Raw genomic sequence first — 14,700 nt, forward strand, 5'->3', positions numbered from 1 at the left:
CAGAGATAGATAGTCAAGATAAACGAATTACCTTCGATATGTTTTCGGAGAGGACCCGGGCGCCGAAGCTGTTCGGATGCAGGCCATCTCGCTTGAAGAAACGCGGTCTTTCCCAAAAGAGATCCCAGTTGTTAATGAACCCGATGTCTTGATTCTTGCAGAAGCCCTGCAGCCAGTTGTTTAAACCAAGCAGACGACTGTAATACTCGTTTGATCGTCTGACGAGAGGGAGTGGACCCGAGATGAATATCTTTGCCGATGGGGTCCTCTCCTTTGTGTCTTTAATTAATGCAGTGAAGTCTGCCTTGAGGATCTCCGACTGTCGGTGCCTTATGTCGTTTACGCCAGCATGTATAACAATGGCTCCAACTGCCCTGTTCTTGTAGATCGCCGGCGCACGTCTCGTCACATCTCGGACACGAGCACCGGGAAAACAAGAAACAAAAGATTTTCTATTAGGGCAAGTGATGTTGAGGTTCCTAACAATAGAATCACCTACCACAATTACATCACCAGGAGCTGAAGGCGAACTGGGGACGCTTAGAGGGTCAAACCGGTTCTGGGTTACGATGCTTGCCTGTGCCGATGGAGGTGTTCTGGCCTTGAACCCCCGCCTGCATAGTTGAAATACACCGAGGTCATCATCGTTGTCGCTCCTACGAGGCGCGGGGGTGAAGGTGACTTGCGCGGCACAACGCGGGGTTGATGTTACGCCGATAACAGATAAGGCGTCATGGTTACTTAAAGGCTTCTGATACAAGCCAATTCCAGACAGCCATACTTCAGACCAATAGGGGCACACAATACCTTCACACCTGCCCCCCGGAGCCATTTGTTGAGCTGATGCTTGCCAGCTAGGCAGTCTGGCTTTCCTGTGGGGGTTGACTGAGAGAGTCCTGCAGTGAAACACGTACCAAACTTGTTTCAGGCACTACCCCCAACCCTGTCGTAAAATTACAAAGGCTCATTCCTAAAAGGCGGTAGGGGTACTTAACCATACAAATAAAGACATACAGAATATTTATCAACTTATATGCAAAATTTCACACCACAACAATGAGATATATGAAATAACTCACTTCCTGATCTGTCAAGGATCCCACGTTCCAGTGTTATGGGTACCAGTAATGTGTTTCTCTCTTGGGGAAGGGTTTTGTGGTTACAAAGTCCCTCAACCATGTTATTTTGGACATGAAGACTGATCCTGACCTTGCCTCTGTCTCCAATCCGACAGCTTAACCCTTAAACCACTGCAATTGCCTATAGTCAGTCCCCAGTGCAATTTGTCAGCCCGCCAGAGCCAAGAATATTCGGCGACGTTCATTAGTTGAACATCACAACCGGCTGTAGTCGGTTCACATTTCAATTTGCCAGCATGCCGGAGCTGATCAGTCCATGCCGTACATTCATTGAGCAGCCAGCTCAGGACCACTGCTGGCCCCCTAGCAAATCAACATCACTGTCCCTGGGATTCAGCCACTGCACTAGACTAGTATTGGCCTCTGTGTGCTTGCGTGCAGCCAGTTCATGTGCAGTTGGCTTAGTGATTTACTAAATTTGATCAATGGCATCAGTTGCACCTTCTACGTATAATAATAAATTGTTGCAGTAGTCTTTTGTAGTTTTTACAGTACATTGGCAGTGTGTAAAATGATCAGTGTTGCAATAATTGTGATGCTCTTTGCATGAAAAAATATGTGTTCCATTAAAATTTCACTTTCCTTGGTGAATTGAGACATTTCCTTATAAAGTGCAGCAAAAACGTATTTGGCGTCCGGGGATGCATTAACCCCCAACTATGTGTCTCTTTAAGGGGTAATACCAGCCTGAATATCAAGGATGGAGACCTGCTGTGAACACCTGATGTACGTGTAAGTGATACATTGTCCCTTCAACAATACAGGGGCCTGTAGCAAACACAACCTGAGATGACCTCATTTAGGATGCAACAAAATAGACACGAAGGAAAAAAAACCCAAAACACTCGAAAACAATCATGGAGGCCAAAGAGTTAATGCTTCCCCATCCACTAGAAAATGAAATTAATTAGTCTCATAAAATCAAATAACTTTTCACCTCTGGAAGTCCTCAAATCACTTTTGTCTCCAGCAGTGAAAATTTTCGTAGCTGGCAGCTTTGTCTCGGTGGTGTGTTTCTTTCGGCAGGAGGGAGAAGAGTAGGAGTCAGGAGATGACCTGCTAATTGAATGGCTGAATTCCATTCAGTGCATCACAAAGCTCCTGGTAATCGTCAGATGAATTTTTCAGATGTCAGGGCCTCCAAAGTGAAATTAAATAACTTTATCGGTTCTCGGAGGAACCAGAATGTTTTTGGTCTAATTCGATATATACTGCAATAGGGGATAACAGGGTAAATGTTTCAGAAATAGCAAAAGAGCCCAGAAGGCTCCATCTTCTTCTCCTCTCTGAAATCCCTTACGGCTTGAGGCAGCAAAATGTTTAATTCAAGTACTGCATGTCATGTCAGAAGTCATGTCATTCTTGCCACACTGTCATGCAGTGCTTCTAAAAGGGAATCAAATGATCCAATGATTTAAAAAATGCCCCCCAGAACTCACATACACCTGAAGATTCTGAGGTTATGTGGACCATCACTGACAAGAAACGAGAAGAGAAATGGAAATGGGAGGTGGCAATTGCATCCAAATTCTGGATAAATGTTACAGAAATTTAAAGGAGACGTGAGATAGAATAAAGTTAAAGTATTCCTGGTGGGCACGTCCTACAAGTCCTCAGATGGGGTTGCCTTTAATACAGCTTTTGACCTAAAACTAGTGTCTGAAGTCGGCTCATACTCACTACTACCCTGTACCGGCACTTCCTGAGTTTGAATCGATCTTTAGTTAGCTGGCAAAACAGAAACACCTCGATTACCACCACTTCTTTTTCCCACTTCTGCCACTGTTAGAAACTAGGATCCACATTTGAGTTATGAGATTTAAACCTTAAGTTATGGCCGGGATAGAAACGGGTCGACCGTCAAGTTTATTTATTTTTTACTATTTCGACTGGATGACTGTCTCCCGTCTTGTAGGGTTTCAAGATATTCACACCATGGTGGTGATTGTCATGCTCCTGCATGTCAGCAGTGTTTTGCCCGTACGGATCTTTCCATAAAAGTCCAAAAAGAGTAAGTTAGTACATCCAACAGCAGAAAAATTTTGGAACATTCCAGAAAGAAAGATATTACCTAAACAGAACACATCATATATTGATTGTGAAGTACAAGGAATTCCATTAATCAAAATGAAACTAAAGATACTATTAGGAATTTCAACAATGGGAAGACAGCTTGAAAACTATGTTTTTTTTCAAGGTCTGTCCTTTATATTTCAACTATGTTTAGTTACATTTTTAACTCACTGTCCATCTAATTGTTACTGACACTGTAAAAAAAAAAACAGGAAGCACCATTTATTGGAGTGCATTTTGTAGTGCTACTAGTAATAAAGTGCATTTCATTTTTCATTCTAACAGATAGCATTTCACAAACCTTTGCACTAACAAAATGCATTACTACAAATGTTTGTGATGCATCATCTGTTGGAATGACTAAAGCAATGCATATGTCTCTGTTATGTGCCATTTTGTATAGGATTTGTAAAAGCATTGTTAATGTTTGTGTTGCTCCATCTGTTGTAATGACAAACGCAGTGCATTTCATTACCACAAATGTTTGTGATGTGCCATCTGTTGGAATGACTAAAGCAATGCATATGTCTCTGTTATATGCCATTTGGTGTAGGATTCATAAAAGCAGTGCAAATCGTTGTGCTACTCCATCTGTTGAAATGACAAATGCAGTGCATTTCATTACCACAAATGTTTGTGATGTGCCATCTGTTGGAATGACTAAAGCAATGCATATGTCTCTGTTATATGCCATTTGGTGTAGGATTCATAAAAGCAGTTCAAATCGTTGTGCTACTCCATCTGTTGAAATGACAAATGCAGTGCATTTCATTACCACAAATTTTTGTGAAGCACCATAACAGGAACATAACAACCAGATGGACATACAGATACACAGATACATAGACACTTATCTTTTTATTAAGGTGGATAATAATGAAATCACTGACATGTGTGGAGCAGCAGTTAGTGCTACCACCTCAAAGTTTTTTGTTATTATCCACTTCCCTTATTCATATCAGCTCATAAACTGGGTGTATTTCATTTTCATAACTAACTAATTTTAAATATGGTCTTCAAAACTATGAGGAATTTGACTAGCACATGGGCACATAAGCCAGCTACACCTTTGGGTCCAACAGGCCCATGCTACATGATGGCTTTCCATTTGTCACCTTCAAACACTGGTGCCATTGAGTTGCAGAGCATCTTGAATCTGTGTCCAGCCAAGAAAGTGATAGCCGTTCCCCCTCTGGCATGTCATTTAAAAACAGCAGCCTTCACTGTTAGGTAATCCTTCTTTCCCAATTACATTGCACTTGCTGTTTCCCTTTTACTTTATTCTGTTTTATTTATTATTCACTCATTATTAATAACACACTTACTGTACGCCTGCGGACTCGCTGGTAAAAATCCTGTTTTCTGCCATTCTTCAGTGAGGTACCTCTATTTTTAGACCTGTGCTCATGGGAGCACTTGTTTCGCAACACTATCAGTTATTCAGGAATGCATGCTGGTGCACACAGCTATGTTTTACTGTATATATGTGTATAGTGCCTGGAGTAAATGCTGCACTGCATGGTTCATAATTCAGAATAGCTCTTCAGAAAAACATTCATCTGTATCTTGAACATGTTACAGTGTCACACGCTTCTGAAATAGCAGAGCATTTTAATGCCAAGCACGGCACATCACCGGGCACAATCATTGAAACTGAAGCAGTCACTAATACAAGGCTCTGTTATAGTAATTCATCTTCATCATCATCATGTTCACTCAGACCACCCTATCTTCTTCCTAGATGCTCCCAGGCCAGCTGAGAAATCCTTCCATGGGAGACGCTTTCTAACTACAGGCCGAACCACCTCAGCTGGCTCCACTCGATCTCGAGAGGCATGGGTTGTACTCCAGGGTCGTTCATTTTTTGCTGAGTCCAGAAATCCCACACAGGGGCTTCATTTTATTTTCTTGTATTGAGATCTCTTCCTTCCTGTCACCAGCCAAAGCTCATGTCCATACTCTCCTTAAAATAAAGCGAGTTCTTCAGAGTGATGCCATAGGGGCACCATATTCAGTTCCCAAAAGAAGCATCCCCATGAAGGTTCCAGAAAGAACCCTTATTTATTAATAACCATAACATGTTCCATAAATAACCTTGAATTGATTGATGACACATTTACTAAATGCCAATGGGTTCCTGAGTTGAAATGGACTTCTGCTTCATATAATAACATGGGATGATTTCAGTGTTTCTTGATCTGTTTGTATCCTGCTAGACATTAAAGATTTCTTCTTTTTTCCACATATGGGAGACCCTTTTCAAAGCCCATAGAGACAATTTCAAATGCTTGCTAAATACTCTTCCCAGAATGAAATGGTACTTCAAGCAGTGAATCTACAAAAAAATCACACACCCCAGTGTCATGCATTAGGATCACTTTCCAGGGTCAGAAAAGGTGTAGAATACCCCCATGGGGCAAGAGGGGGTACCAATGCTAACAATGCCATCTCTTTCCTCATCCGTACCTCCGAGAAGTCACCTCAGCCACGCCCCCTGCTCCACTAAACCACGCCTCTTCCAGTCGAGATGACATAAACTCGAGGGATCATGGAAGATGGCATATCAGTCGGAGGAATAAAGTCCCTAACCTAAACCCACTAGAGAGAGGCAATCATTTTGAGAAGCTGCAGAGACATATTTTATGCCTGACTTCTGTTGCACCACTGATTGCTCATTTTTTGTTGTTGTTTGTTTTAGATTCTGGCTTTAAATGGAATGACCCAGTTGGAACCTCAAGTTTTCTTTGGTTCTCCTCTCCCTCATTTGCACCTCACACCATTATTTTTAAGAGTGTTGGTGAGAATGGTTGCAACCAGTAAATCGAATGCTTTGTGCATGTACATTATCTGGTACAACGTCCACTAAATTGCTGCTGTGCTGGTTTGCTAGTCAATTCTGTGATCAACTCCTCCGTGGTATGTGTTAATGAGACATCTGAGACAGCAGTGATGCACTCTATGAGTTCAATCTTTAATCCTCAGCTAATCATTGGTATCATGTTCAGAGGAGACCATGTCCCTTTGGCAGAGTCCAACACCCACATTAAATGAATTACAATTAATGCAAAGTAGGCAAACCCAACACTTACTCTGAAAATGCAGAGACCAGACGGCACACATCCCCAAACTCTTGAAGCATCCAACAAAATTCTATGGAGTACACCATCATACGCTTCTTCCCAATCTGCAAAACACATGTAAACAAGTTTGACAGACATGATCCTCCAAAATCTATGCTAGGGTAAAAGTCTAAACTTATATTCCAATGTCAGGATGGAATCTGCATTGCTTCTCCAAGGTCTAACTACCGTTCCTTCCAGTACCCTGGCCTCAGGCTGATGAGTGTGATCCCTCCATAACTGGAACACAACATCCCTGTTTAGTAATGAGGTGTGTTTGCCACAGCAGCACCACAATCTGTAGCACCTTCAAGATCTTCAGTTCAATCACATCCATCTCCATCACCTTTCCTATCCTGAGACCTGAACCAGAAAGGGACGCGGGACTACCATACTGTGCTGCCTCTTCCTCAAAGTGTTCTTTCCATCTCTCAACAGTATCAACAGTTGAGGTCACCATTTGCCAGCCCGTTGCTGTTCACCTATGGCTGTAGCCCTGAAACAAGTTTCTTCTCTGTTTATTTAATAGTTTTGTATTTTTCCAATGTAATTTAATTTTTTATTGTGTTAATTGTGCTCATAATGTTGATCTGTCTTTTCTTAATTTATGTAAAATTGTGTGTTTTTGTGTGTTATGTGATGTCACTTGTACTTTGTGGGCGGTACATCAAGAGGCGGGGCCACAGTGACATCACAACTCCTGACACTCTTCTCCAGCAATTTAAAGAAGGAAAAGAGGAAGATCAGGAGAGGCATATTGACGTTTGTGGAGTTCTGCAAGTATTGCTCTTTGTTTTGATATTTCTGGCTTTGTGATTACTTTTTGCTCCGTTTCTTGGGTGCGTCTTCTGGATCTCATATTCGGACTTGTTTACCTAGGAGTGCCTTTTGTATTTTTTCCTTTCCTGAAGCAAGAATCTCATCCGTGAATAGGCACAATTAGATTAGATAAGCAGAACCACAGTAATGGAATATGTAAATAATGAGGGTTAACTGTACATAATTCTTCACAAAGAGTCCTCCCCAATAGCTCACAAGATTATAGCCACTAAACAAACACTCACAAACACTGTCCAGTTACACGGATGCAAGATTCAGTGAGACTGTCGTACCGTGATACTGAATGTTCAATGATGATTTGCGGAGTGGTGGCTCTGAGGCTAGGGATCTGCACTGGCAATCGGAAGGTTGCCGGTTCGAATCCCGCAAATGCCAAAAGGGACTCTGCTCTGTTGGGCCCTTAAGCAAGGCCCTTAATCTGCAATTGCTAAGCGCTTTGAGTAGTGAGAAAAGCGCTATATAAATGCAAAAAATTATTATTAAAATTATTTGTAATAGAAGGAGCATGCTCTGTGAACGATGACTACCAAACCAGACAAAACCACACCAACAAGCCAGGCAGACATCTTATGGTGTCCTTTTTAAATCAAGTTTTCTCAAAGCAGCCCCAAAAGTCAACAGCACAATAGTGGTACAGTAATCCAGAGGGATGATGGGAATTGAGGTCCTTTCCTATGGGATGCTGATATAATTCTACATTATACATACATATATATATATATATATATATATATATATATATATATATATATATATATATATATATATATATATATATATATACAGTCACGTGCAAATAGGAGGCAGCTGAAGGGCTTAATGACTGGTAGTAACATATCTGCCTTGGGGGTGGCGGGGTGCACTAACTCTTTTTCTAAGTCTCCTGCAGACCTTTCCTGGGAAATCCCACCAGGAGCCGCTACCTCAGCTGGGGACACATCACTTCCGGTCCCGGCCCCGAAGACGACATCATTTTTGGCCCCAGCCCCGATGACATCACTTCCCCCAGACTCCCTATAAAACCTCATTTCCTTCCTCTGGATTTTAGTTCTGTTTTGGACTCTGTCTTGTTAAAACCACTCACTCTAAAAACCTTTTGCAGCCAGGAACACATTATACGGGTCGTTGCCACAAACCTTTGCAATGTCTGGTGTCCTTCGTTGTTACAATATATATATACCAGTAACGGCACACTGCACGATAACGTGCAGTGAATACACTTGTCTTGAGCTTTCCTAGTTTTCCTCCTCTTTCTCTGTACGTTTAGCTTTCGTTTGCTAAGAGGTTGAAGCGCTGGCTGATTCCTGAGCAGCTTTTCTTTTCTCCACCGTAGCGGCCCGCTTCTTCTCTTCTTTCGTCGGCATCTTTTCACGTTAAAACTGATTGTCAGTGTTTGTGTTGCAATTACTTATATGTTTTCTTTAATTTTTCACTTAAGCTGGCACTTAAGTCTTCAATCTGCCTCAAGAATGATGTTAAGATATGAAGAGGTAGAGGAAGTGATGGCGAAGCTGGTAGGGATGAGAATGGCGCCTGTACACATGTGCCGCATGGCTGCCCTGCTGCCCACTGCCTAGAGTTGATTATACAATAAAATAAAATAAATGTAAAAAATGGAATAACCTTGGACGTCAATCATCACCCTGAAAGTGGACAGTAGAGGTCACGTAGTATATGTGTTCCAAATTCCAGGTCAATAGTTCAAACGGTTTGCAAGCTACAGGTAATTTATAATCCTGGACAGACAAACAAGCAGCCACGGTAGCGTATTATATATAAAGATATACGTGACCTCAGGTCACGACCATAATTCGTTCCAAAACTCTGGTCTCAACCCGATTTGGTCGTGACCCGAACTAATTTCTAGGATTGTATGTAAATACAATTAATCCATTCCAGACCATACGAACTGTATGTAAATATTTTTTTAAAGATTTTTAAGCACAAAAATAGTTAATTATATCATAGAATGCACAGTGTAATAGTAAGCTAAATGTAAAAACATTGAATAACACTGAGAAAACCTTGAACAGAGAAAAGTAACATTGCAAGAGTTCATGCTGTAGCCTTACGTTCCGATCGCTGTAAACGCTTTTTTTTAAATGAGGTTTAAGCACAGGGAAAAAATTGAAAATTTGAAAAATCCTTAATTTATACAAAAACTAACTATAAACAACCAAGAAAACTAGCCTTGCATGAGTCGAGTTCTGGCATGAAGGAATTGAGGAGGAAGCTGGGTGGAGAGGAGGTTACAGTTTTGAGGGAGAGTCCCTCAGCGTGATGGAGGGATGTTCTCCTTCAGGTGTTTTCTCTCTTATGATTTCTTGGGTTTCTGGTGTTTTTAGCTGTTTAGCTGGTGGATCAGACTTTGTGAAATAGCAGTCTAATGTGACTTGCCTTTTCCTACACATTAAAATTTTTCGGAAATGCAAGACAACATGGTCGTTCATCATGTTTATCACTCTGTTCGCAACCACTTTGTCAGGGTGGTTCTTCTTGCACTCGTTCCATTTTTCCATGACGGCTTTTATTGCATCACTTTTTATAACCGCCCTTTCCTCTTCTTCCCCTGAGGACTGCTCCTCAGTGAGCAACTTATGCTGCTCCTGCTGGAGTTCAGTGAGTTCCTCCGTCGTCAGCTCCTCCTTGTGATCCAGGACCAGCTCCTCGATGTCCTCATTGTCCATTTCAAGACCCATGCTTTTGCCCACGGACACAATTTTATCCACAACAGGAGGCTCAAATCTTTCTAAATCCTATTCAGGAACGCATTCAGGCCAAAGTTTCTTCCAGGCCGAGTTCAAGGTCCGGTATGTGACGTCTTCCCAGGCTTTATCGGTGAGGTTGATGCAATGAATGATATTAAAATGGTTCTTCCAGAACTCTTTCAGGGTCAAAGACGTCTCCTCGGTCACATTGAAACACCTGGCGAATAGTCCATTGGTGTACAGCTTCTTAAAATTTGAGATAACCTGCTGGTCCATGGGCTGCACAAGAGGAGTTGTGTTGGGGGGGAGGAACACGACCTTAATAAAGTCGCACTCCTCGATCATATCGTGAACCAAAATTGGAGGGTGTGCCCGGTGCATTGTCCATCAGAAGAAGGCATTTTTCAGGCAGATTATTCTCTTCAAGATATCGCTTCACAGCGGGAGTGAAAGCCTCGTGCAGCCATTCCAAAAACAAGGTCCTTGTGACCCAACCCTTCGTGTTTGCCCTCCACATCACGGGCAGTCTGGCTTTGTTTACATTGTGCTGCTTGAAAGCACGAGGGTTTTCAAATTGGTAAACGACTATCGGCTTGATTTTTACGTCGCCACTAGCGTTAGCACACAGCAAAATGGTTAACCTCTCCTTCATCGGCACACAAACTTGCAGCCATAAACAAGGAACTCCTGTTGTCCAAGATTGTGGATGCATTTGCTAAAAACACCTTGTGTGTTTTTGTTTGTTTCTGCTTTACAGAAAATTACTGTGTTTCTATCTTTGATTTTGGATTATGCTTTGGTTTTACTGAAAGATCAGATTGATTCTTCTGCACACTTTTTTAATTGCTCTTCATCTTCCTAGGCCTTTGTGGCCTGCCACTTACTACATCTTAGCAGAACAACTGCATTATAATTACAGGGTTATATCCCGGTAATAAGAGAGACAAAACAAGCTGTCTAAGATTAAAAACACTTAACCATGTAGATATAAAAAAATGTATACCTGGGGCAACCTGATTGAGCAGTTGTTAATACTGCTGCCTCACAAGTCCAGGGTATTTAGGCTAGAATGGTGGTCCGGCCTCTGTCTGTGTGGAGTTTCCACATTTTTTCCATATCTCTAATGCTGTTTGTCACTCATCTTAAAGACGTACAAGTTTGGTTAATTTCTTCTTCTTTCGGGTGCTCCCATTTAGGGGTCACCATAGTGGATCATGCGACTCCATCTATCCCTGTCTTTTACATTATTTTCTGGAACACCGACTGCCTTCATGTCCTCCTTCTCCTCCTCTTTGGCCTTCATCTTGCCTGGCAGTTCCATCCTCCACATTCTTTTCCTGATGTACCCCTCATCTCTCCTCTACACGTGCCCAAACCATCCCAATCTAGCCCCTCTCACTTGATCACCCATAACTGATGCTTCTAAATTGTACAAGATTGTGTTTTGCAATGGACTGGCCGCCTCTCATGAGTTCAGCTCCAACTCCTTAAGAGCCTGAACTGAATTAAGAGATCTCATGAAGTAGATGGATGTTTCATGTCGTACAGAGGTTATGAATTTTATGTGTCTTAGAGTATTCGATGATAGACTGGTACCCCAGTTTAACGCCCACGACCTGGCTGGGGTTGAATGTTCGGGAACGTTCTACTATTCAATTCTATGACATTTTAAAACTGCCTTCTGGATGGCGATGAGGATGCTGGATTGATGGCTATACTTACATTTTCACATATGGACGCTAAGACTCCCGAAAAGTCCTTTCATTATAATTTCTTTAAGCTCAAGCGGCATATTGTATTTGCTGCTCACTCGAGAACCGACTTTCCGAAGCAGCATGCACAGAGTGCTGCTAATCCATAAAATATTGCTGTTTGTTTGTTTATTTCCTTAATTGCCATCATTAGAAATCAGTCATGGTGCCAGATCATGCAGATCTCGCTTGCAGCCAGCTCAGCATTGAATAAACTTTTGCTAATGCACAGCTATTCAAAGCCACCCTGTGGAGTTTCCCTTTTTTCCCACTTGCATAGTTGCCATTTCTGTATTGTCACTTAGTGCCATCTGCTTCTTTAGGCATTCGTTCTACAATCAGATCCCCCGCGCCCCCCACACCACCACCAACAAGTGTTCAAGCTAAAGTTCTTTTTTGTGTGCGTGTGTGTGATGTGTGAAAAGCTGCTTCCTAAAACTGACAAGCCTGTTTTGGAGGTGTGCTGCTCCCAAATGGATCTGCAGTCGCGCTGCAACACTCGATGATTTTGGGTGTCAAGACAGAAGGCAGATGGGCAGACCAAAGTGTTTGCAGCCAAAGACTGTTTAATTGTTTTCTCTGCAACGCTCTCAAGATGTAATCTTCAAACATTCATTAATTACACCATTCAGCTGATTTAACGAGGCCGTCCACACAATCCACTTTAAATTTATATGTTGATTAAGATCATTTTGTTTCTTCTTTGCTTACAAGGTTGAAAGGTGGTTTGGGCAGAAGAGTCTATCCCACGATGATATGCTCACTATAACCCTTGTCCTTGGCTGGTATATGTCTCATCGCTCTGAGAGTTTTGGAGAAACCACTATGGGGGGAAAAAACTGTTGTCCTGAGAGAGAAGGGGTCCAGTAGGGGGGCACATAGGCAGGCCTCTGATCTTCAAACATGTTTTCATTGTGAATATCAGAAGATTTGTTTGAGGAAGGAGGGCAAATAGGTTGGTGACCTTTCAAAAAGGAATGACCCTGGAGACAATTCATTTGTCAAGAGCCACGTTGACACAAACAGATTAAGGAGGCTGTTGTTTCATGGATGTATAACAGAGTGGTCTGTCTTCTGAGTTTAATCTGCGCATGTAAATGAATAACACATTCTAAAAATAAGACAGACTAAAGTACTTATATTTTCATAGTTATAATAAGCAAAATGCCTTAGATTCTATACCAGAAGCCAATACAAATCTAAAAGTTTCTTCACCCACATTGCCATGTGCAGTGACTTCAGTGAAAAGTTAAATTTCCCTGTCAGGACAAATAAAATTCTATCTATCTATCTATCTATCTATCTATCTATCTATCTATCTATCTATCTATCTATCTATCTATCTATCTATCTATTATACAGGTGCTGGTCATAAAATTCTGTGGTGGGTTGGCACCCTGCCCAGGATTGGTTCCTGCCTTGTGCCCTGTGTTGGCTGGGATTGGCTCCAGCAGACCCCCGTGACCCTGTAGTTAGGATTCAGCGGGTTGGAAAATGGATGGATGGATGGATGGATGGTCATAAAATTAGAATATCATGACAAATTGATTTATTTCAGTAATTCCATTCAAAAAGTGAAACTTGTATATTAGATTCATTCATTACACACAGACTGATGTATTTCAAATGTTTATTTCTTTTAATGTTGATGATTATAACTGACAACTAATGAAAGTCCCAAATTCAGTATCTCGGAAAATTAGAATATTGTGAAAAGGTTCAATATTGAAGACCCCTGGTGCCACACTCTAATCAGCTAATTAACTCATAACACCTGCAAAAGCCTTTAAATGGTCTCTCAGTCGAGTTCTGTAGGCTACACAATCATGGGGAAGACTGCTGACTTGACAGTTGTCCAAAAGACGACCATTGACACCTTGCACAAGGAGGGCAAGACACAAAAGGTCATTGCTAAAGAGGCTGGCTGTTCACAGAGCTCTGTGTCCAAGCACATTAATAAAGAGGCGAAGGGAAGGACAAGATGTGGTAGAAAAAAGTGTACAAGCAATAGGGATAACCGCACCCTGGAGAGGATTGTGAAACAAAACCCATTCAAAAATGTGGGGGAGATTCACAAAGAGTGGACTGCAGCTGGAGTCAGTGCTTCAAGAACCACCACGCACAGACGTATGCAAGACATGGGTTTCAGCTGTCGCATTCCTTGTGTCAAGCCACTCTTGAACAAGAGACAGCGTCAGAAGTGTCTCGCCTGGGCTAATGACAAAAAGGACTGGACTGCTGCTGAGTGGTCCAAAGTTATGTTCTCTGATGACAGTAAATTTTGCATTTCCTTTGGAAATCAAGGTCCCAGAGTCTGGAGGAAGAGAGGAGAGGCACAGAATCCACGTTGCGTGAGGTCCAGTGTAAAGTTTCCACAGTCAGTGATGGTTTGGGGTGCCATGTCATCTGCTGATGTTGGTTCATTGTGTTTTCTGAGGTCCAAGGTCAACACAGCCGTCTACCAGGAAGTTTTAGAGCAGTTCATGCTTCCTGCTGCTGACGAACTTTATGGAGATGCAGATTTCATTTTCCCACAGGACCTGGCACCTTCACACAGTGCCATAGCTACCAGTACCTGGTTTAAGGACCATGGTATCCCTGTTGTTGATTGTCCAGCAAACTCGCCTGACCTTAACCCCATAGAAAATCTATGGGGTATTGTGAAGAGGAAGATGCAATACACCAGACCCAACAATTCAGAAGAGCTGAAGGCCACTATCAGAGCAACATGGGCTCTCATAACACCTGAGCAGTGCCACAGACTGATCGACTCCATGCCACGCCGCATTGCTGCAGTAATCCAGGCCAAAGGAGCCCCAACTAAACATTGAGTGCTGTACATGCTCATACTTTTCATGTTCATACCTTTCAGTTGGCCAACATTTCTAAAAATCCTTTTTTTGCATTGGTCTTAATTGATATTCTAATTTTCTGAGATACTGAATTTGGGACTTTCATTAGTTTTCAGTTATAATCATCAACATTAAAAGAAATAAACATTTGAAATACATCAGTCTGTGTGTAATGAATGAATCTAATATACAAGTTTCACTTTTTGAATGGAATTACT

This window comes from Erpetoichthys calabaricus, chromosome 18 (genome assembly GCF_900747795.2).
Source record: "Erpetoichthys calabaricus chromosome 18, fErpCal1.3, whole genome shotgun sequence".
NCBI classification, from domain to species: Eukaryota; Metazoa; Chordata; class Cladistia; order Polypteriformes; family Polypteridae; genus Erpetoichthys; species Erpetoichthys calabaricus.